Source organism: Macaca nemestrina, chromosome 15 (assembly GCF_043159975.1).
Source record: "Macaca nemestrina isolate mMacNem1 chromosome 15, mMacNem.hap1, whole genome shotgun sequence".
Taxonomy (NCBI): Eukaryota; Metazoa; Chordata; class Mammalia; order Primates; family Cercopithecidae; genus Macaca; species Macaca nemestrina.
This window is the reverse complement of record NC_092139.1, coordinates 21,759,417-21,782,357: the sequence shown is the minus strand read 5'-3', so window position 1 is coordinate 21,782,357 and position 22,941 is coordinate 21,759,417. Positions and strand designations below refer to the sequence as shown.

At 43.7% G+C, this 22,941-nt stretch overlaps 1 protein-coding gene across 17 annotated transcripts in view; it reads right to left on the bottom strand.

Moving 5' to 3' along the window:
• LOC105496374 (protein tyrosine phosphatase receptor type T) overlaps positions 1-22,941 on the bottom strand; it is a 1,121,698-nt gene that overhangs the window by 962,982 nt on the left and 135,775 nt on the right. The gene's annotated exons all lie outside the window — the stretch shown is intronic.

Genomic DNA, 22,941 nt, shown 5'->3' with positions numbered 1-22,941 from the left:
TAAACTTTGGATGGCCCATCAGAGTTGTCCCGAACTGAGGTAAGAGTATCAGACCGTTATACTCTAACATCAACCAGGCTTTGGATATGGGTTACCCCCAGGAAAGAGGTGTAATCTTGGGCAAGGAACCTCCTTTCCACAGAAGGACATTACCAGGACAAGACTCTGCTAAGCTGTCGGTGGCAGTAAACACTCTCAGCAGCCGGGGCAATGAGTGCCTGAGTGCTGAACAGGGAATCTGAATCTGAGAGGCAGCTGTTGGGATCCACTACACACCCTCTCAAGGAACAACAACTTGCCTTCCACCACGCGAAGACACAGCAACAAGGCAACATCTCTGAGGCAGAGAGCAAGCCCTCACCAGATATTGAATCTGCTGGAGCCTTGATCTTGGATTTCCCAGCCTCCAGAACTGTAAGCAATAAAATTCTATTGCTTAAAAATTACCCAGTCTAAGGTATTTCGTTACAGAATGCTGAAGGGACTAAGACACTGGCACAACACTTTCTAATAGGTTCTATTTTTACAGACAAGAACATGGAGGTTCAGTGAGGTTACATTATCTGCCCAAGTGATCATGGAATCAGACTGAAATTTAACTTCAGCAGTGTCTAACTCAGAGCCTACATTCTTCTCATACATTTTGGTGTTTATCTTCAAAAGGTATGAATCTCTCTATACAGGAGCCACACTACAAGGAAGACCAACCAAAAGGACAATCTAAGGGACTCTCTCTGGAGAGGAAGACCTCCAATGCCCTTTCATGGGTTCTCAAAAACACCTAGGGTCTGAGCCTGATCAGTACTCTGAAATCCTGCTGCTCAGGGGTTTCTGCATTAGGTAACTCTACTCCCCAACCACAAAGGCTTTCCTTGACCTTCTTCCCTGCCCCAGTCAAGGCAGAACTTGGCTTGAAAGGAATCTCAGTGAAGACTGGGAAATAGGTGACCGGAGATTTGGGGCAGAATGGCCAAAAATCATCACAGGCACCACACATGAATACTACAAGTGCCAGGCACTATCACCCACATCACCCCATTATCACTCCCATTTTACACTTAAGAAAACTAAAGCACAGAAACCTGAGTCCCTTGTCTGAGGTCACATAACATGTATGTGGCTGATCCAGAATTTTGTTCTTTCTTCCCGCACCTGCATCAATACAGAGTGAAGCAAATTTAAACATCAGTTCCTCAGGTGCACTGCCTACATTTCTAGTGGTCAGTGATCACATGTGGCCAGTGGCGATAGCGGGTAACATATTGAGTAGGTCATGTCTAAGAATATTTCCACCATCACAGAAAATTCTATTGAATCGTGCTGATAAGGGCTGCTTTGAGGTCCTGGGGGAGCAAAACAGCTTCAGTGATTATCTAAATTTTCTCTATGCCCCTCACCCACTGTCCCAAATCTTTTCATTAAAATAAAATAAAATAAAAAAACAGTGGCAAATAAACCTAATTAATCTGAGGGGGAAACATATATAATTAATTCAGAAGGGAGAAGGGAAACCATTTTTGTACCTGTTTATGTTCACTTGATAAACAGAGGAAAGCTAATGCCTCTGTAGTTCCAGAAGAGTCCACAGGGGAATTGGAATCTCTTATCTTAGCCCCCTCCCCCAGAGCGTCAGGCCTGAGATCAAAGCAGATCTGTGCATGTCATTACAGCATTTCCTCCCCATCCCTCCCACATTTTCAAGTCTCCTTGGTTCAGGAGAATGGCCTACATTACCCTGCCAGTAAAAAGTGAAGCCTTTATTCCACAACAATACTAATAAGTAAAAGCAAAATAGCAGCAGCTAGATATCCAACTCCCTTTCCAGACACCTCCCAGATACAAATGCGCAATGCGTGATACAGAATTGCAGAGGTTTTGGCAGCTCTCTGGTCCAAATTTCCATCTATAAAATTTATGCCAAGCCATCGTGTCCTTAAACTTGAATTAATTTGAATGTCTCTAGCAGTGTGTATATCTGTGTGGTGTGTGTGGCACCTGAGACCTCCCAAAGAAGACAACTATTTTGATACCTAAGAATGTCACAATAGAGGACACATCTTTTACATTGTATCCAAATTTGCCTTTTTGTGACCACTGCCCATTTCTCTTGGATCTCTCTTTGGGGACCTAAAGAACAAGTCCAGGGCCACACGTCAGTAGATGTGAAGACAAGACTTAGGACCCCTTGAGCCTTCCTCTTTACTACATCTCTGGGTCTCTCTCCTGATAGTCTCAAGGTGTGGCTTCCAGATACCTCTCTCCCTGGCTGCTTCCTCCCTCCATGTGTTCAGTTGCACCTGCCCACCTCCTGCTGAGAGATGGTCAGCCCCACTCGAGTCCCAATCTGTAGGGGATGGAAACAACCCTCTCCACCACCAGGACCCATAAGTGAGTGCATTTGGGAGCTCACACCTTCAGAAGCTGCCACACCGAACTGCTGCACCATCCACACAGGGGCTCCCACCCCCTGTGCATCTGCTTCTGGACTCCTTCCCGGCTTCTCATAATAAAGCCCAGGTTAGGAAGGAGCAATGTTAATTAGTTATAAGTTGAAAGCTATTATCATAATAATGAAAAGATGAGTAAACGCAAGATCTCCTTCTTTCACAGATGTATTTACAAAAGAAAGATTAATAATGTCATTTTACCCCCAAATCTGCAAGGAGCTCAGCAGATGAAGCACAGAGAAGATGGGAAGGTGGAGGCAGATGCTAAGGTCATCAGGAAGGAGGGAGAGTGTCCCTGCTCTACAGAAAAACACTGAGTTCAGTGACCTTAAGTAGCTCTAAAGGTCATGCAGCAAGTGGTGGAGCTGGGATTGGAACCTGGAATGTCCAACTCCGGCCCTAGAGCTTTCGCTCCTGACCACCCTGCTGCCTCTCGCCGCACTACGCCTTCAACTTCATGATTCTAATATTGGGTAGAGGGTACTGGCCCCATTTTATAAAGAGGAAGACTGAGCTCTGACAAGTAACTCATTTGCCCCAGTCACACAGCCAGAGAAGCTCTGAGAGGTCCGGGTGCCTCTGCCCTGGAGCTCGTGCTCTTTCCTGATTGTGCGTTCCATTCTAGAAGAAACCTGTCTTTCCTGACCCACAGAAAGAACCATCCAAGCAAGTCCCAGACAGGGGTGACACAAAAGTGATTTCCTCAGGCAGCCAGGTCACAACAGCCGCTCAGTACAAGAGCCCAGACTTTGGCATAAAGTTCAGAACCAAAATGCACCTGGAAGGAAAGAAGGAAACCCCCTCCCTTTGATGCATCTTGTAGAGGCAGGGATGGGTGAAACAAACCAGGAGCTGAGTCCTAGTCACAACTGCCACTGCTGTTACCTGCCTGGTGTGTGTTATAGGTTGGGGAACACGGGAACGCCTGATGTGGCTACTACAGAAGAAGTCAGGACTCTCCAAACCCCTACAATCCTCCAAGAACAAATGAATCTTCCAGGAGGTGGAATTTTAAAAAGCTGAGAGACGATGTCTTCACTAACAAAAAAAAAAAAAAAAAAAAAAAAATTAAACGGCCTCAGGGTTCAGAAACTGAAAGGAGAAATAGTCCTAATCCTAATATTAGGCTGGTGCAAAAGTAATTGCGGTTTTTGCCATTAAAAGTAATAGCAAAAACTGCAATTACTTTTGCACCAACCTAGTATTTCAAAACTATGAACCCAGATGTTAGAGGCGAATAAATTCGTAGTAGAATGAAAAAGGCCAAGAAACACTAATGCTCCATCCCTCCTGTTGACCAAACCCAAGGAATTCCCCTCTTCAGCACTCCAGAACCGGATTTTGTCTGTGCTTAACTAGGATTACCTGCTGGGGCGGGGGGGTCCCTGTCTGTCCTCACAACACCTGCCTTCACCCCTACCTCAACCCCACCCCAGCCTTCTCCTCAGCATGTCCAACCTCTATGTATGCTTCAACACTTATTAGTAATAATGCTGGGATTAGGGGACTCACCCACTAATTCTACCCACCTCCAATGTGATTTGTAGAGGAGTCACAAGCAGAATAAACAGAGACAAAGGAAAATACAGCACTACTTTCTGGTTGGCTGGGCTTGGGCACCCAACTGCAACTCTGAAACCTCAGGGAAGTGAGAACAGGCCCCTCATAGTGCCCCAGCCCCTCAGCAGTCCAGAGCAAAGGAAGTTGGCCCAGCATACCAAGCCATGAACACACCCAAGGGTCTGCAAGAACACTCCTGCCTTGAAACCACCCAGGAAGTGGATCCAGGCTTTACCAAGAGCCCTTGGACATTTTGGAGTGTCTGGAGGTCTGTGTTTTCTCTCTGCCTAGACCTCAACTCTCTGTAGCAGAGGTCAGCAAAACGATTCTGTAAAGGACCAGAGCGTAAATATTTTAGAATTTGCAGGCGGCAACTGCTCAACTCTGCTACTATAGCACAAAAGACAATAAAACTTCATTTACAAAAACAAGTGGTAAGTTGGACGTGGTCACGGGCTGCATTTCCCTGCCAGGCTGTCATTTTCTGGCCTCTGTTCTAAAGGACAAGAGTTCTGTCTGATTCATCCTTGTTTTCGCCTTTCAACACTGTGGGTATTCCATAATCCTTTGTGGAAGGAAGAGAGGAAATTTGTTTTCAAAAACCAGATGAACAAAGATAACTACTGAGACCTGGCAAGTCCTAAGGTGTGCTTGGATGTCAAAGCTCAAAGATTAAGTGCAAAGAAGTTCCCAACAGTTTAGGAAAACAGAATTTGGAGTCCACTGAGCAAGGTTAATTACTCTCCTGTGTCAATTTTTTTCCACACTTACAGCAGACCACCTAGTTGAGGAAAATTCCAGATAAAGCACCGTTGTTGAAAATGTACATGTCATCACCATCATGTCCAAGACTGATATTCATGCTTCTGTCTGGAAGGTGAGGATGCAAAGGAGTCTGCCCTGAACCATAAACGTACAGTGGATAACGTTCCTGGACCAGCAATCACACACCAGTAACGCTCATTCCCCTGGGCACCGGGGAGTCTGTCCAAGCATCAGTGAGGGGCCCAAACCTAACGACAAAGGCAAATGCAGCTGGAGAAAAAAACTCCTTCTGGAATGCTTCCTTCGAGTCAGCAAAGAAAAAGCAACAAGACTGAGTTGTATGTATTATGAAACTGAATGAGCTGGTCATGTAAATCCCTTGTTGCTTTAAAAAAAATTTTTGTTTTGTTATGTATTTCCCTCACTGTGTATCCTGGCATCTCACTGTGTATCACTGCCCCAGCTGCAGTGCAGTGATTATTCACAGGTGGGATCATGGCATACGACAACCTTTAACTTCTGGGCTGCTCCTCCTGCTGCAGCCTCTAAAGTAGCCGGGACCGCACGCATGCACCACTATGCCCAGCTTTATTTTTACATTGCCTTCCCAAAAAAGGAGAAAAATGCAACCTAGTCCATATTATTCAATCTTGATAATTGGAGGAATAACTCATCAAATTTGTCATAAGCTTTCGTGGGATGTAGGGTGAAGGCAGAAGAGAAGAAAGAAAGAGAAAATTTAATTTTGTTTTTTAGAATTTGCCAAAAAAAAAACCCATAAATTCCAAAGATTAAATTCTACAGCTCACAATGGAATAAAAATTGATGTTAGCTATAAAAGGTTAGATATTTAAAACCTTAACTCCAAAAACCTTAAAACAATATGCTAACCTATTTCATTAAGGAGGAAGTAAAATATAATTACAGACCAGTTAGGAAAATGGAGAAAAAATACCATTTAAGACTTTCAGGTTGCAGTTAAAGCTGTATTCAAACAAATCTACATACCTTGACCTTTCCTATTAAGTTAGAATGAGAATTTAAAAAATGACCAATGAACTTATAAGTTTAAAATATATAGAAATGCAAGAAAATGAATAAACTAAAAAGAATGTGTAATAAATTCGAAATTTTCTAAATGATAGGACTGATCCATATAATAGCTGGTTCTTTTCAAAAGACTATAAAATACATATATCTTTGGCAAGAGGGAAAAAGATAAAGAAACAACATTAGAAATTGACGAGGTGAATATGCCAAATTCAATTCTTCTTTCATTCTGCAAGTATTCATTGATCATCTGTGAAGTGGCAAAAACTGGTGACACAACAATGAATTAAGCAAAATCTCTGCTTTAGCTCACTGTAAAGGAAAAAGATAAGTAATTGCATTTATGGTGAGTTATGAAACATACGCAAATTTTATGAAAGACTACTATGTGAAACTATGCTAGAAAACTACATCTCCTAGAAATGCACTATTTTACAGGAAAATATAAAATCAAAACTGATTTGACTACATAAATAACCATTATTTTAAAACTTAAATATACATCAAATTTGCCTTCAAAAACGGTGCAATGACAGGTGGCTTTGCAGGCTACTTCTGAAAAGCCTTCAGGGAACTGATGATTCTGATGCTTCATAAACTGATCTACAGTCAAAACAAGAGACAGGGACCTCATGCCCTTTAAGCCACCAGTAAAACCCTGCTACCGAGCTAAAGTGGGACAAAGCAGAGAACAAAACAGCTTCACTTTGGGATGTTAAAGGTAAAATCAAATACAACTCTACTATCTGTTACCCAGAATTGTGAAAGTGAAAAAGTTCTGAAACCTGTTTTGTTTGTTTGTTTCACAAGTGATCTGGTGGCAATGGCCTGTGCTGTCCACACTCCCCTCCCTTCCACATAACCCTCATCGGGCGCACCTATGACGGAGGCGTACAGGAATGTAAAATCTCCAGCTTCCTTGTCCCCACAGCCCTAAAGAGTCATCTATACTGTTTCCAGAACTCCCTTGTGCAAGTGAGCTAGAGTCACCTTCTGGGAGACTGCGTGGTATCATACCCTTGTTGGTTTCCTTCTCTTCCATCTGTGTATCCTGGGAACACTTCTGAATCAATCACTCTCATATGAACCCTTGTCTCGGGGTCTGCTGCTGGGAAGCCCATCTTAAGACAGTAAAAAAAATCTGACCTAAACTGCTTTTGCGGATACACCTGACCTGAGCCTATTTATAGCATTATTTATCTGACTTCACTTTGAAGTCATATGTTTGGTTGCACAAATATTAACGTGTTTGATTAAGGAGTACTTCCTCAGACTCTACTGGGGCTATTACATAACATTCACAATATACGCATCATATTACCTCCCTAAAATCTAATAAAATATGAATTACAAACACATTTTGCCCAAAGGGTTTCAGACAAGGGATTAAGGAGCTGTATAAAACACTAGTAAATCAAATCTAGCACTATATTAAAGGGATAAAACCCATAGCCAATTAAAGTTAATTACAACAATGGTTTAATATTTAGAAATTTAGTTATACAATTTGTAAAAATAATAGGTCAATGGAGTAAAACCACATGACAATCTCAACATTTGTTCCTCATATAAAAATAACCTAGAAATAGCATGTGAATTCCTCAAAATGATTAAGAATATTTATGTGAAAAAACAGTCATCACACTTAATAAAATTTCAGAGCATTATAATTAAATCAGAAAAAAAAGATATCTGCTATTATTATTTAACTTCATTCTGGATTTTGTAGCACAAGCACAGCAATAAAAATAAAAGAGCTGTAAGTATTAAAACAGAGAAGAGAGAAGTATCATTATGTGTAGATGATATTATTGTCTACCTTCAAATCCAAGGGCATAAAAACTGTTGGAAATAAGATTTTTAGTATGGGAGCCAGATATAAAATATGTGCCTAAAACCACATCTATTTATACGAGCAATAGCCAATTAGAAAATATAACAGAAACATTTAACCCATATAGAAAAGAAATAAAGATAAATAAAAAATAAACAAGAAATATGCAAGACCTTAAAAAAGAAAACTCTTAAACTCCACCAAAGGGCACAACACAAGCGATTTGAGTAAATGCCAGGAGGTATCTTGTACTTAGATAAGAGAAACCAACATTGTGAAAATGCCTGAGGTCTCTAACTTAATCTATAAATCCAATACAGAGCCAACCAAAGTTCAAACAAGATTTCAGGGGAGCACCTGACAAAATCATTCTAAAATTTTTCTGGGAGAATAAAAATGCAAAAATGCCTGGGAAACATTTGAGATTTTAGAGTACTGGGGGAATAATCCTCTCCAACATGAAAACATATCACAGCTACAGTAGTAAACCAAGATAGTATCGCTGTATGGATAGAAAGAAATAAATAAAAGCTAATTAGACCCCAAAATACATATTATTCTGGTTGCATATCCTGTAAGTAGAAAACATATGAATTATTCAGTAAGAGGTATTAGGACAACTAGCTATCATCTTGAAATAAAATGATAATAAAATAAGATCTCTATCTCACTCCTTACACCAAAATAAGGGCCTGATATGTTAAGGATTTAAATTTAAAAAAGAAAGAGAGGAAAGGAATAAGGGAGGGAAGGAAAGAAGAACCATAAAAGTACCAGAAAAAAAAGAAAGTATATTTCATGAGAGTGAGGAAGGCCTTTCTGATGAAGACATGAAAATGAAAAATCAATAAAATACTGTTCAATTCCCAGCTATGAATGAAAACATATGGTGTTTGGTTTTCTGTCCCTGCGATAGTTTGCTCAGAATGATGGTTTCCAGCTTCATCCATGTCCCTACAAATGACATGAACTCATCCTTTTTTATGACTGCATAGTATTCCACTGTGTATACGTGCCACATTTTCTTAATCCAGTCCATCATTGATGGACATTCAGGTTGGTTCCAAGTCTTTGCTATTGTGAATAGTGCCACAATAAACATAAGTGTGCATGTGTCTTTATAGCAGCATGATTTATAATCCTTTGGGTATACACTCAGTAATGGGATGGCTGGGTCAAATGGTATTTCTAGTTCTAGATCCTTGAGGAATTGCCACACTGTCTTCCACGATGGTTGAACTAGTTTACGGTCCCACCAACAGTGTAAAACTGTTCCTATTTCTCCACATCTTCTCCAGCACCTGTTGTTTCCTGACTTTTTAATGATCGCCATTCTAACTGGTGTGAGATGGTATCTCACAGTGGTTTTGATTTGCATTTCTCTGGTGGCCAGTGATAATGAGCATTTTCTCATCTGTCTGTTGGCTGCATAAACACTTGGACACAGGGTGGGGAACATCACACACCAGGACCTGTCGTTAGGAGATATACCTAATGTAAATGAGTTAATGAGTTAATGGGTGCAGCACACCAACATGGCACATGTCTATTGGGAAATAATTTGAAGCTGGAACATTTAGCATTCTTTTGCCCAGTGTTTCCCAAAGTGTGGCACCCAGACCAGCAGCATCTGCATCACCTGGGAGCGTGTGAGAAATCAATTTCTTGGATCCACCCCAGACCTCCTAAATCAGAAACTCCAGGCATAGAGCCAGCAATCTGTGGTTTAACAAGCCTTCCATGTGATTCTAATATAGCTAAAGTTTGAGAACATGTCTCCAATCACTTACAAGTTAAGAAAACTAAGACTCAGAGAGCTTAAATGACTTGCTTCAGACCTGCAACTAGAATGCGTCAGGGCTGGGATCTGAACCCAGAGCTTTCTGTTTAGCAAACCACGGCCTTACACACTGGGCTACAGTCCTTTTTAATGTATTGTTTGTGTGGTATAAATTCAGGGAATACAAATTTACTTTTAAAACTACAAATAATGTTCTTAAATGTCATTATAATTAGCTTTAGAATTGGCTTTTTAAAATTTATGAAGGTGACAACAGAGCAGGAAATTATGCTAATCTTATCTCCTTTCATTTAATTCCATCTACATCACAGGACTCGTGTGTGGACAACAGGGACAAGTTTGCCCTGTCTCCCCAAAGTCAGCAACATCGAGTTGCAGGAAAGCACCTAAAAGAGCCTTGCCAGCCTTGGGCAAAGGCCATAACGTGCCACCTACTTCCCTTAGATCATCGTACAAGGGCTACCTCTTCCAAGAATCATTTTTGGCTGGAAAGTAAACCTAGGTGTCCTATGGTGAGCAAATGTGGTGTTTACTGTCATGCCAAATATTCTGTGACAAGTGTTGGGAAGCTGCAGTCCACAGGCCAAATATGGCCCACTAGCATTTTTGTAAATAAAGTTTTATTGGAACATAGCTAAGCTTATTTGTTTGTGTATTATCAATAGTTTTCATGCTACAGTGACAAAATTGAGTACATGAGGCAGAAATATGTCCCACAAGACCTAAAATATTTACAACCTGTCACTTTACAGAAAATGTTTACTGACCCTTGGTCTAAATGGTTGTCACTCAAATCGAAAGAGAACTGATTTTTGCATGACTGAACTCAAGTTCGAGGACTGACATGTACCAGAATCTGATGTTCAGAAAGTCCTTTACCCTCCCTGAGCCTCAATTTCCCCATTTGTATAATAGCTGCTCCATTGAACTGTGGTGATGATTAAATGGAACAAGACATGTTAAAGGCCTGGTGCACAGCGGGTGCTCATTACCGGCTATTTGCCTCTCTTCCCCTGCTTAGGTACAGAGATTCCTAAAGACCAGCGGTGCCATTGCTCCAGCACATAGTAGGTACATTGTTTATTCGGGGCCAATTCCCTTTGCAAATTCAGAATGCAGAGGCTCTGCGAAGCCTGTAGGCTGCAATTTAAAATGTCTCATCGTCCAGTGATCCAAGGGATAATTTACTAACCAGGCAGCACACTTAGACACTATACATCACCTCCTGAAGCCAAACTTGTCCTGCCCAGAGCCAACAGTCAGCCATGGCCTGAAAATGAAAAATGGGCTCCTGGGGATAGCGGAGGCAAAGAGAAAGGGGAATAACTGCAAAACTCTGTTCCCACAAATCACTGCCTCCAGAAGAGTCCCCGCTTGGTGACCTTAGACTCTTTCACAAGCAGAGGTTTTAGAACTCTCAGCTGCCTCAGAACAGAGAGCTCAATCTGCCTCTTGGTCAAGCACAAGAGCAGTCACACAAGGTAAGTTGCCTTGGACCCAGGTAGTGAGAAGGGCATTCTTCCACCCACCCTGCACCCGCCATCTCTCTCTCCTCCCACCCGCCATCTCTCTCCCCTCCCACCCGCCATCTCTCTCCCCTCCCACCCGCCATCTCTCTCCCCTCCCACCCGCCATCTCTCTCCCCTCCCACCCGCCATCTCTCTCCCCTCCCACCCGCCATCTCTCTCCCCTCCCACCCGCCATCTCTCTCTCCTCCCACCCGCCATCTCTCTCTCCTCCCACCCGCCATCTCTCTCTCCTCCCACCCGCCATCTTTCCAAGATTTCCTCTCTCCCAAGCGCTAATGGTTTATACCACTTTCTCCTTCCAATTTGAACTTCTGTCGTCTCAGATCATCTTAACTGTGGTTTTGTGCCACATCTTTGCTATTCTCCTCCTACTCCAACCATGTTACCATCCATATGTAGAATCATCAATTTTCAGTGCCAAGTATCCTATTGCCTGGTGTACTGTGCAATGGTCCATGGTCACGTGTGGCCCATCTGAATCACAGAAAGGATACAGACAACCTGTAAGCACTGGGTGAGATAAACACATCATGCCTCTGGCCTCCAGGACTCTGGTCTTAATGAAAAGGAAGCCTTCTTTTGCCAGAGCGAGGTGCGCCAGATGCCAGGAACCTGGTCCCCTGCAAGGTGAAGTGTTGATTGCAAATACACTGCATCTGGCAGGGGTGTGAGAGGCTAGCAAAGGACGCCCTCCCTCAGCCCTCAGGGAGGCACTGGGAACATCCTTTGATGGGTTAATTGTACTGATTAATTTCAGTACAAAAGGTAGAAGAGTGAAGAGCTCCATATCCTGAGAAAAAATGAAAGACAAAAAGACAAGAGGGTCAGGAATTAGGGCAAGAAGGAAAGAGAAAAAAATAAGCAATACTTAGTATTAACTCAGATTTTATTGTGTGCTAGATATAAGCTAAATAATTTGTCTGAATTATCCTGTTCAATCCTCATAACCTTTAAGGAAGATTTGAGTGTTGACTCTGTTTTACAAATGAAGAAATCAGGTCTCAGAGAGCATAACTCATTTTCCCAAGGTTACACAGCCTACAGGCGGCCAACCCCGCCTTCAGCCTTCCTGCCTCTGAGGTTCACAATCCTAATCTGCTTCATTCCTTTGCACAGATGTGAGTTAAAGTTCAAGGACAGACCAGGGAACACGCACAGAGACCCCAGGCCACAGACTTGTAAAATTGTCCAGTCCAGCCTTCCTATTTAACAAATGGGTAAACTAGCCGGGCCGGGTGGCTCACGCCTGTAATCCCAGCACTTTGGGAGGCCCAGGCGGGTGGATCACGAGGTCGGGAGATCGAGACCATCCTGGCTAACACGGTGAAACTCCGTCTCTACTAAAAATACAAAAAAGTAGCCGGGTGTGGTGGCGGGCGCCTATAGTCCCAGCTACTCAGGAGGGAGGAGAACGGTGTGAACCTGGGAGGCGGAGCTTGCAGTGAGCCGAGATTGCGCCACTGTACTCCAGCCCAGGCGACAAAGTGAGACTCCGTCTCAAAAAACAAAATAAAATAAAAAACACACAAACGGGTAAACTGAGGCCTGAGGCAAGAATATGACCTTTTCAGGGTCACCCAGTGAGTCATCAGCCTGAATAATGTGAAGAAGATGATTTATTTTTATTTTTTTTAAGACAGAGTCTCACTCTGTCGCCCAGGCTGGAGTGCGGTGGCCAGATCTCAGCTCACTGCAAACTCCGCCTCCCGGGTTCACGCCATTCTCCTGCCTCAGCCTCCCTAGTAGTTGGGACTACAGGCACCCACCACCTCGCCCGGCTAGTTTTTTTGTATTTTTTTAGTAGAGACGGGGTTTCACCGTGTTAGCCAGGATGGTCTCGATATCCTGACCTCGTGATCCGCCCGTCTCGGCCTCCCAAAGTGCTAGGATTACAGGCTTGAGCCACCGCGCCCGGCCAGGAAGATGATTTTTTAATAAAGTGCTTTCATATCACAAGGCTGAGAAGTGGGTAAGAATTCCCTACTTCCTAGTTTTGTGATGTCTTACCCAGAAGTGGGTAAGTCTTCTCAGATTCAGAGCTTCTTTCTTCTTCCTCTGTCTGCTTGCCCCACCACAGAGAACCGCTGACATGCCCAAGTCTGATCTCTTGTGATGCTGGCCTAAGGGAGTCCCAGGGCTTGTTCAATGGACAGACACCCAGGAGAAGTGTTTGCGAGATGGCATTATTGTGGTTCGAGTGGTCCAAGGCAGATGGAGCAGGACCCTGGAGAGCAGCAACAATCCGGCTGCCAGCATGAGAAAATGATTAGGCCTAGGCAGAATTTGGAGCCCCTGCCAGCCTTAGGTCCTGGCAGGAGACCAGAAAACAAATCCAGCCAGGAAGCCCAGCAGAAGGGCAAATCCACAGGCGGGCAGGGGCTGAGAGAAGAGAGAAGGTGAGTCTCACTAGAGGGCAGTTGACCAGGAGTGGCCACCTGCATACGTGGGACTTAGGGCAGCCTCAAAGGCTGGTGGTGACAGTGTCTGCGAGGGAGACTGGCCAGGGAAGATTACAGTTTCCCACTCTCCAGGAAGACTTGCACAGTGGAGAGTGGGCTGCATAGCTACTAATCCTTTCCAATGTGTCACTCCTGCTGTGATCAAGTACATTATAAAGTCCTCAGGAACAGATTTTATAATGTACTGTAAAGGGGATTGAAAAAGGGACATCTCCCTCTTTTCAGAATTGCCAACATGAATGGCATGGATTCAAGTCTGGCCTCAGCACCTCCCTGCCGCATGGCCTTGTTACTGAGGCAGCCCCTTCAAGCCTGTGCTACTCCACCTGTAAAACAGGGACACTGATAGCACCCACCTCCAAGTATTGTCAGGAGGATTAAATGCAGCAAGGTGCATAAGACACTCAGCACAGGGTTCTTCTCATCCTAAGTAGTAGACAGCCAGTGTAGTGCACGGTGCAGACAACTCAATAAAATATTATTGAACAGATTAAAAGTTTCATACAGAATTCATTTAACTTGTTAAAGCAAGGAAGTGAGCAGCTGCGGTGTAAAGGCTTTTTGCTTTTAACTACTCAAAATCAAATTGTTATTCCACTCTCCTATCCCTGCACTCAACGCTAAGGTTATTTGGCAGGTCTGGCATATGACTACTTAAGATGGGGTAACAGCCTCTAATTAAGCCTTAAAATGTCACTGTAAGATGGGCAGGCAGGAAGGAACGTCTCCTCAGGAAAACATTTCTGGGCCAGGCTTGGGCCAGAGAGCTGTCAATCAAGAGATTATTATGTTTCAGAGTATTACACCCAAATAAATATTGAGACCCAGGAGGGAGTATCCTTGAGGATAATTTCTTTTAGAAACAGAGCACCCAAGTCCAAGGGGCAGAGGATTTGGCCCAGATCCCCTAAGTTAGTAGCATTCCTTCCAAAATACCTCTTCTCTCTAAAATTCCTCCCTTCAGTTAATTTCATTAGCGCTATTTGGTACTGACACAGCCTCCATGGGCAGATCAGATACAATAACCCAATCTTTATTTGTTTATTGAGCAACTACTTTGTGCCAGGCACTGGGGCAAAGCACCAAGCAAGATAGAGACGAACTCTTTCTTTTCTCTTTTCTTTTTTTTGAGTCACAGTCTTGCTCTGTCATCTAGGCTGGAGTCCAGCAGTGTTATCTCGGCTCACTCTTACTTCAACCTCCTGGGCTCAAGTGATCCTCCTACCTCAGCCTCCCAAGTAGCTGGGACTACAGGCATATACTACCATGTCCCGCTAATTTTTCTTTTTTTTTTTTGTAAAGACAGTGTCTCACTATGTTGTCTAGGCTGGTCTCGAACTCCCGGGCTCAATCAATCCTCCTGCCTCAGCCTCCCAACGTGCCAGAATTACAGGTGTGAACAACCACACCAGGACAATCCCTACCGTTTTGAGTTTATAACCTCCTGGGAGAAGAAGGACAAGCATAAGAATACAAATAATGATTCCAAACAGCAATTACAGATGACAAAGGGAAAAAGGGATGAAAGGAGGCAAGGGAGGCAAACTTAGATTCTATAGCTAAGAAATGTCTACTGAGCCAAAAAACTTGGAAACTCACAAGGACTAAGCCATGCAGAGTTCAGGAATGGGCATTCCAAAGAGATGGAAGAGTGAGTGCAAAGGCCAAGAAATGGGTGCACACAGGGGAGGGGATAAGAGGTGAGTAGGGGTAGTATCATGCAGCATCTCGCAGACCACACTAAGATTTTATTCCAAATGCAAAAGGAAGCCAGATGCAACAGAGAGCCATGAGGGTAACGTGTTCTGTTTTATGAATTAAGACAATCACTGCAGTTGGCAACAAAGAAGGCTAGCAGTGGTGGGAACTCAGAGAAGCACTCAGGGGCCCATACTAATGCAGCTGTCATATCTGTCCCATCCAAGGCCTAAAAACGCTACTGAGGCCAGGCACGTGGCTCGCGCCTGTAATCCCAGCATTTTGGGAGGCTGAGGTGGGCAGATCATGAGGTCAGGAGATCGAGACCATCCTGGCTAACACCGTGAAACCGTGGCTCTACTAAAAATACAAAAAATTAGCCGGGCATGGTGGTGCATGCCTGTAGTCCCAGCTACTCAGGAGACTGAGGCAGGAGAATCGCATGAACCTGGGAGGCGGAGCTTGCAGTGAGTCTGGGTGACAGAGCAAGACTGTCTCAAAAGAAGAAAAAAAAAAAACCTACTGAAAACTTCCTCCCTGGGCTAAGATGGCTTGGGCGGTGGGGCTGAGATGGGGCTGCGGTGGGGCTGAGATGGGGCTGAGGTGGGGCTGCGGTGGGGGCACATCCCCACGGTGTTCTCCCGTGGCTTCACCTCATCTCACTAGGAATCTCCCTGGACCCAAGGAACCAGTCATCCCAACACCAGCATCCTGCACAGTTCCGAGACTGGCCCTAAAGACAACCTGGGTTGCAATGAACACTTACTCAACTAAAATGAACTCAGTAGGCAATCCCTCAGGAGATACAAGCTCTGCTATTGACGACGGCTCACAGTGAGACAAGGATAATGGGTTCAAATCTTGTTAGCAAAGTCAGAGAACTGAGAAATTTCTGAGAGCTCCAAAGAATAATTTCCCTTCTGCTTTCAATATTTTTGCAGGATGAGAAATCCTTCATAGGGCGGCCAGGAATAATTCTTGGGCAATTATTCAGCATGTCTTGGACTGGTTTTGCTTCTTTTCATCAAGTTAAAGATCATTCAACGCCACAGTTTCTTTTCAATACCACCTTCCCTTCCCCTCCCTCCTCCCTCCTCCCCTCAGATCTATGCCTCATAATCTGTTTTCCCCATTCGCCCTCCGCCTTTCTCCCCCATCCTCCTCCACGCCTGATGCTTCTCATGTTTCATCTTTCTTGAGAACCCACAGTGCTGCGCTTGAGCTCAGCAACTCCCAACTTTTTTATTTGACATCCCAGTGTGTCTCCAGTCATCTCCAGGGGAGTTTTGAAATTCATTTTCATTCACTTTAATTTAAAAAAGAAATATAGGCCATTTAGTTCTTTTAAGAGGGGGAAATGGAGTGTCACTCAACCAGCAGGGAGGTGAATCCTGACTTCAGCTATTAGCGTATTGGGCAAAGTGGCTCTCTTTCAAGCATTCTTGGTTCTTGGGTGGCTTAAGCAAGTAGTGTTTTGCTAATGTCTGAGAGACATTCACTCTTGGGGGGCAGGAAAATAAAGTTCAGGGAGAAAAGAGACATAAGAAAACTAATGCTTTCTATTAACTCCATTTCCAATAAAGTAGGAATTCAACTAAATAACTCTCATCGCTCATCCATTAAGTCATTATATTCAACAACTTATTTAGTATTTAACATTTTCCAGGACCAAGTAATGATGCTAATCATACTAATGATGATGATGATGATGATGACAATGATGATAACAGCAGCTAACATTTTATTCAGCTCACGCAATCTGTGTCAGGTAGAGTTCTACAATAATTACCTCAATTAATCCCCCACAGAACTCCATAAAATAGGGGCTCTTTTGTCCCTACTGCAGAACAGAGGCTGAGAAAAGTTAAACAAAATTACCCAAAGTCCCACCAATTTAAGTGGAATTTGAACTCAGGACTGTCTCATCACCACCATGACACACTGCAGCTTTGTCTCAGGGTTACAAAGGCAAATGAGGCACAGCCTTCCTGCAAGGATCTCACCTTGGTAGTGGGCAAAACGGGCAGGTAATCAACTGCATGGATCGTTTGGAAAAGCCATTGAAGAGAACCTGGGAGTACAGAGGTGGGGTCTCTGCTCAGCCTGGAAGCAGAGAATGCATAAAGATCTACTTCCAGAAGGAGGTAAAGAACTCCTGGGAGTTGGCTGGGCAGAGGGGGTGGGGTCCAGGAGAAAAGGGCTTCCAGAGAGATGAAAAAGAGAGGAAGGGGTCACTCAGGAGGATGGACCATGCCTGAGAAATGCAGATATATGGAAGAGTCTGGTGCCAGGGGTTGGTGGATAGACGGTCCAGGAGCCCTGGCTGGGGAGACTGTCAGGGGTCCAGTGGTTATTCAGTTGCCTTCTGGCAGGCTAACTATGGGTCCCAGGGAGCCAGGGAAGGGGGTGCACAACAGTGTGGCACAACCAGTCGTGGAACCTTAGACATGGCCCCATGGCAATCCAGATTTGGCGATACAGAAACAGGTTCAGGGAGCCCACCAAGAAAGATGTCTGATAGACATCTAAGCAGGCATGAGCAGACGAGGGCTTGGCCCCAGGCAGTGGCCCAGGGGGTGGGAAACAGCAGATATTTGAGAGAGGCTAAGGAGAGAGAAATGATGGGTGTTGGTGACCCTTATAGAGAAGTCTAAGAATACTGGCCATTATTTTTCTAAATTCTCCTGGGGAAAAAATGTTTCTTCTTTTATTTTTCTGGCGATAGTGAATTTCTAATGTATGTTTGCCATCTGCTCCACAACAGACAGGCAAATAGGATTAACAAAGTGACAAAGTTTATGACATGGAGAGAAGCCCTGTCCTGTCCTTGGGCCTGTAGGGGGAGAGAGATGGCTGACCCAGAGCAGTCTTCCTGCAAGTGACCCTCATGAAGACACCTGCTGGCCTCTGCCCATCCACCCTCCATCAGAGGTAACACATCTGCCCTGCTCTTCTCCACAACACCCTTGGCCTGACTCCCAAGAGCAGCAGCGGTGTCAGATGAAGCCGTCAGCAGGGATACCTGATGGCTAAACAAGAGAAGGAAACGAGGCTTGGATACTCAGCAGCTGGTTCTGCCTCAGAGGCTGTTACCCTGTTCCCCATCTCTCCTTCAATCCCAGAAACAGAAGAAAAGAAGACCAATCACCTCTCAGCCCCATTATTCTAGATCCAGGTCCATGGTGGTAGAGCAGATTGTGGAGGTTAACATTCAAATTCAAACAGTAGCAGCATTCTGTCAGTACTTTTAATACGAAAGAGTGTATATCCTTTGGATAAAGCAGACCCAATTTATGTATCTAATGTATGATCTCTTCAATTCATAAAAGGCCAGGTAAAACATACATACAAACATGCATACATACATAGACACATACTTACTTTGAAAGCTCAAAACACAAAGCCATCTCTCTACTTCAACATCTGAAAAATATTATCTTTTCAATGTATTTCCCAAGAAGTAAGAAGATGGTAAAAAGGAGTATAAATAACAGAAAAAAAAGTATAAAACCTGATTATCATCTTGAATCCCAATATCTCAGACACAGGTAGACCCAAGGCTTTGGAGAATCCATTCCTTGTGTACAACTCAATTCCTGCCGAGCCTGTGTGACCAGACAGACAAGGGCAGACTGGCTTTGTGTTTAAACCCTAAATGATACCATTGACATGAGGCTTTCAGTTCTCCTGCCCAAGTATTTCCTAGGGAAATCACTCTGGCGAATAAGCTTTCCTGGGGGCAACTGGTACCCTCTTTCAGCTCTAAATATGCTTTAGGTAGCAGCATGAGGCCTGTTCATCCCTGCCCTGTTTATGTATCTACTAAATGAGATAGGAGCGAGAAGACCTAGGCTCAAGGACCTGCTTTGCCACTACCCGACTATAGAGATTAGACTAATCATGGGATCTCCCTGAGCCAGTGGCTATCAATAAGAGCAATTGCTAATATTTCCTGAGCTACTGGGGTACCATCAGCTTTATGTTAAGCAGTTTACATGGATTATTTCAGCCAATCCTTCCAGTGTTTTATGGTACCCCTTTCAAAGGGGAGGCTGTCAGTGGGAGTCCTGGGCAGCTGACCACAAGCATCCTCAGTGTGGTCTCCGAGCTCCAGGTCACCACACAGGTTGCCAAGGAAGGGAAGATGCAGCTTGTAACAAGGCTGGTTCATTCAGCCCTTACTATGGGGCAGGCACTGCACTGACCCTGTTGGAAAACAGGGAGAGACAAGAGCGTGGCACTGCCTTCAGGGAGGGCTGTGGCATTGGGACACACGATTGGTGGTGATGGTATTGGGCTAGTTCACTTGGTTTAGGTAGAATTTCAGCTGGACAAGAAGATGGGAAGGGAGTTCCAGGGAGAGGGCACTGTAAGGACAAAGGTCTGGCCAGCTTAGCTACTAAAGGCCCAGACTGGTGCTGAGCAAGGCCACGACCACACAGGCAGTGCATTCACAGGCCGTCTACGACCAGCTCCCCTCATTCTACATCTCTGCTCATTGACAGACCCAGACCTGGGCCAGTGGATTTCTGCTCATACCACAAGGTTCAAATCCATTACAGAAAACCAGTAATGACCTAACCTTTGACACTGGGTAAACATAAGCTCTGATCCTGGGTCTACCTCTTCACAGATGAATAACCTTGGGCAGGCCACTTCACTTCTCTGAGCCTCATCTGAAACACGGAAATCATGTGACTATTATAACCCAAATGTTGGGGTACATAGCAAACTTTCCATTCACCCCTTTCCTGATAACAGAACCTCCCTCTCTGGTGAGGAACTCATCCCATGGGATACAGATGGGCCTGATCTCTGTCCTCCGTTCCCACTGTCAGGAGCACAGGCCTGAAGCTTGACCAATCAAAGCCAATCCCATCTCCTGGGAGCACTGATAGGTTCTAAAATGAGAAAGTGACCCAACCTCCCTCAATCTGAATCCTCCCAGGGCAGTTTTTTTGAGACTGTCAGAAGAAAGTGGCTCTATTCTCTGGCATGACAAATTCTACAAGTGACAGAAATCTAAAGCATCTGAATATATAGAACATTCTAGAGAATGAGCTCAATAGAGAGAAAGCAAAGTATAATAGAACCAAGATATATGGAGAGGTGGTGAGAGGCTGAAAGCATGTTTGCATGTTCCAGTGACAGTCTTTGAGCTCTTGGATCCAGCTATATCTGAAATCCGGGCCACTCCTTAAACTTCCTACATATATGAGCCAATAATATTGCCCTTCCTTTACTAACTCCAGTTTGAATTGGGTCTCTTGCCACAAAGGTCCTGTCCAAAGCCTGGTAAGTAAGTTGGCTACAAAGATTAAATAAGTCGCAGTTAAGTCAAACGGCGAGCCCCTGCATTCTGTGCATTTCAATCAATGCTCTTTCCCTTCCCTTAGTTCCAGTTCTCTTGTCCTAGGCAGATGTGAATCTGTAATAACTACAGAGTATTTGTAGACACTTAAACTGCCATCAAAATGTTCTTAGACAAAACTAAATCATTCGGTTATAAAAGTAAGACACAAACATTTGGCCAAATCATCTCTTTAAAACTCCGCTCCAATCCACCCATTTCAGGAAGCTGCCCCAGATCTTGGTCACTTATGGTCCTTCCAGCCACACTCGGTAACTGTTAAAAAAAAAAAAAAAAAAAAAAAAAAAACTACTACATTATTTTATAAATCAAATTCCTGTGTTTCAACTGCAACTCTTACGGAACTGCAGCTGTATCTCTCTAGGAAAATAATCTCATCAAAGACATTATTTGACTCTAAAATTCAGCAAGCTTTAAACAACTAAACAGTTAAAGGAAAAATTATATAGCAAGGTAGATAAATAAAATCCTATTTCACTAATAACTTTTTTCACCAAATTGAAATTATATGCCTCCAGGGGAACCAACATGAAAACAATTAGGTAAAAAAAAAAAAATCACTTGAAAATGTAGCAAACTTTTACAAAGTTAAACTTTTAAAGGTAATTTTGATTTTACATTTTAAAGGATAAATGTGAATGAATGAAAAATTCCTGGAAGTACTTTTGATACTTGAACTAATGGCCTCATGGAAACAAAATAATAAAAGATGAGCTGAACACAGCACACATAATAGAAGAATCTTGGGCTCTCGTCATGGGATTCCCCATGTCCCCAAAGACAGCCCAGTCTGGCAGCCCAGCCTCCCTTACTGGCATGAGGTAAAAGCAATTGCCTTTATATTGGTAGACTTGGCAGGAAACACAGCAACACAACAGGGGTAATGACTCAAAATTTAGCATAAATGAACAAAGAAACATGTTTACTGAGTCTACCTGGCTATTCTGTAAAACAAAACATCACGTGCTATCTATAAAAAGCCAGTTCTCTGGACTACAAAAGCAGTTCACTTACTCAACAGATGTTTATTGGGTATTTGGTGTGTGCCATGCACCATGCAAGGGTTGGAGACACAGCACAAAGCTAGGTGTGGCCCCTGCCCTCAGGGAGCTTTCAATCTTGTTTGTGCAACAAAAAGTGTGCAAATAATTGCATAATTCTGAACTTCAATGCGTGTATTTGCATTTGAATCTACAAGTTTATTAATGCTTTGTGAAGAACTTCAAAGAAGATGAGGTCATTCTATTTCCCTTTTAAAAAATAGGTTTATTGAGATATAATTCAGATACCATATGATTCACCATTTAACATGTACAACTCAATAGTTTCTGGTGTAATCACAGATCTATGCAACCATCACCACAGTCAATTATAGAGCATTTTCATCACCACAAAAAGAAACCATATCCTTTACTAATCGTCCTTCAATCTCCCCAAATGCTTCCAACTTTAAGTAATCACGAACACACTTTCCATCTCCACAAATTTGCCTCTTCTGGCATTTCTTGGCTAAGTTCAACATAGAATTACCAGATAACCTGGCAGTTACATTCTTAGGTATAGACCCCAAAGATGTGAAAATGTAAAGGTGTTCAAACAAAAAAACTGTAACTGAAACGTTCATAGCAGCATTGTTCACAATAGGCAAAGGTGAATATGGCATATCTATATGCTGGAATATGCCTCAGACATAAAAAAAAGGAGTGAAGTACTAACACATGCTACAACATGGGTGAGCCTTGAAAACATGCTAAATGAAAGAAACTAGTCCCAAAACACATATGACTTAATTCCATTTTTATGTATTTCCTTGGCCTGAAAGTTATCTTCTTGTATTCCTTCTCCCTCTTCCCCATCACCCACCCATCCTCTGTGATCTCACACCCACCCCCTCCATTCTGTCCCCAGGGCCACTGTTGTGGATGCCAGCATCAGTGCTCATACCTGGATCATGGCAGCAGACTCCTCTTTGGTCCCTTGCCCCTGGGCTTTCCCCTCCAACCTACCCTATGCACCAGCTGCCAGGGTGGTTCCTCTAAACACAAATCTGGCAGGGCTGATCACAACCCATGAGTGGCAGCTCCATCCACCGTCATCCACTGAATTAAAGCAATCCCCATCACACACAAACTCCCAGGCACCAGCATCCATCATTCACATAACAGACATGGAGCCATCCAGCATGATGAAGTTCCCTGGATCCTGCACTCTTCACTACCCACTTGTGTTCCTGCCTCTGTTTGTGCTCTGCCTGGATTCCTGCCTTCGTCTTTCCTGCCTAGAAATACTGCTCTGTCTTCCAGATAGTTCAATCCTTCTCCAATACTGAGCTGGCCACCACCCTGGCGACTGCCCTCCACAGTGTTTGAGGACTCCTTAATTAATCACTGCTAAAAACCAGGAGCTGTATCTGCTCACCACTATATC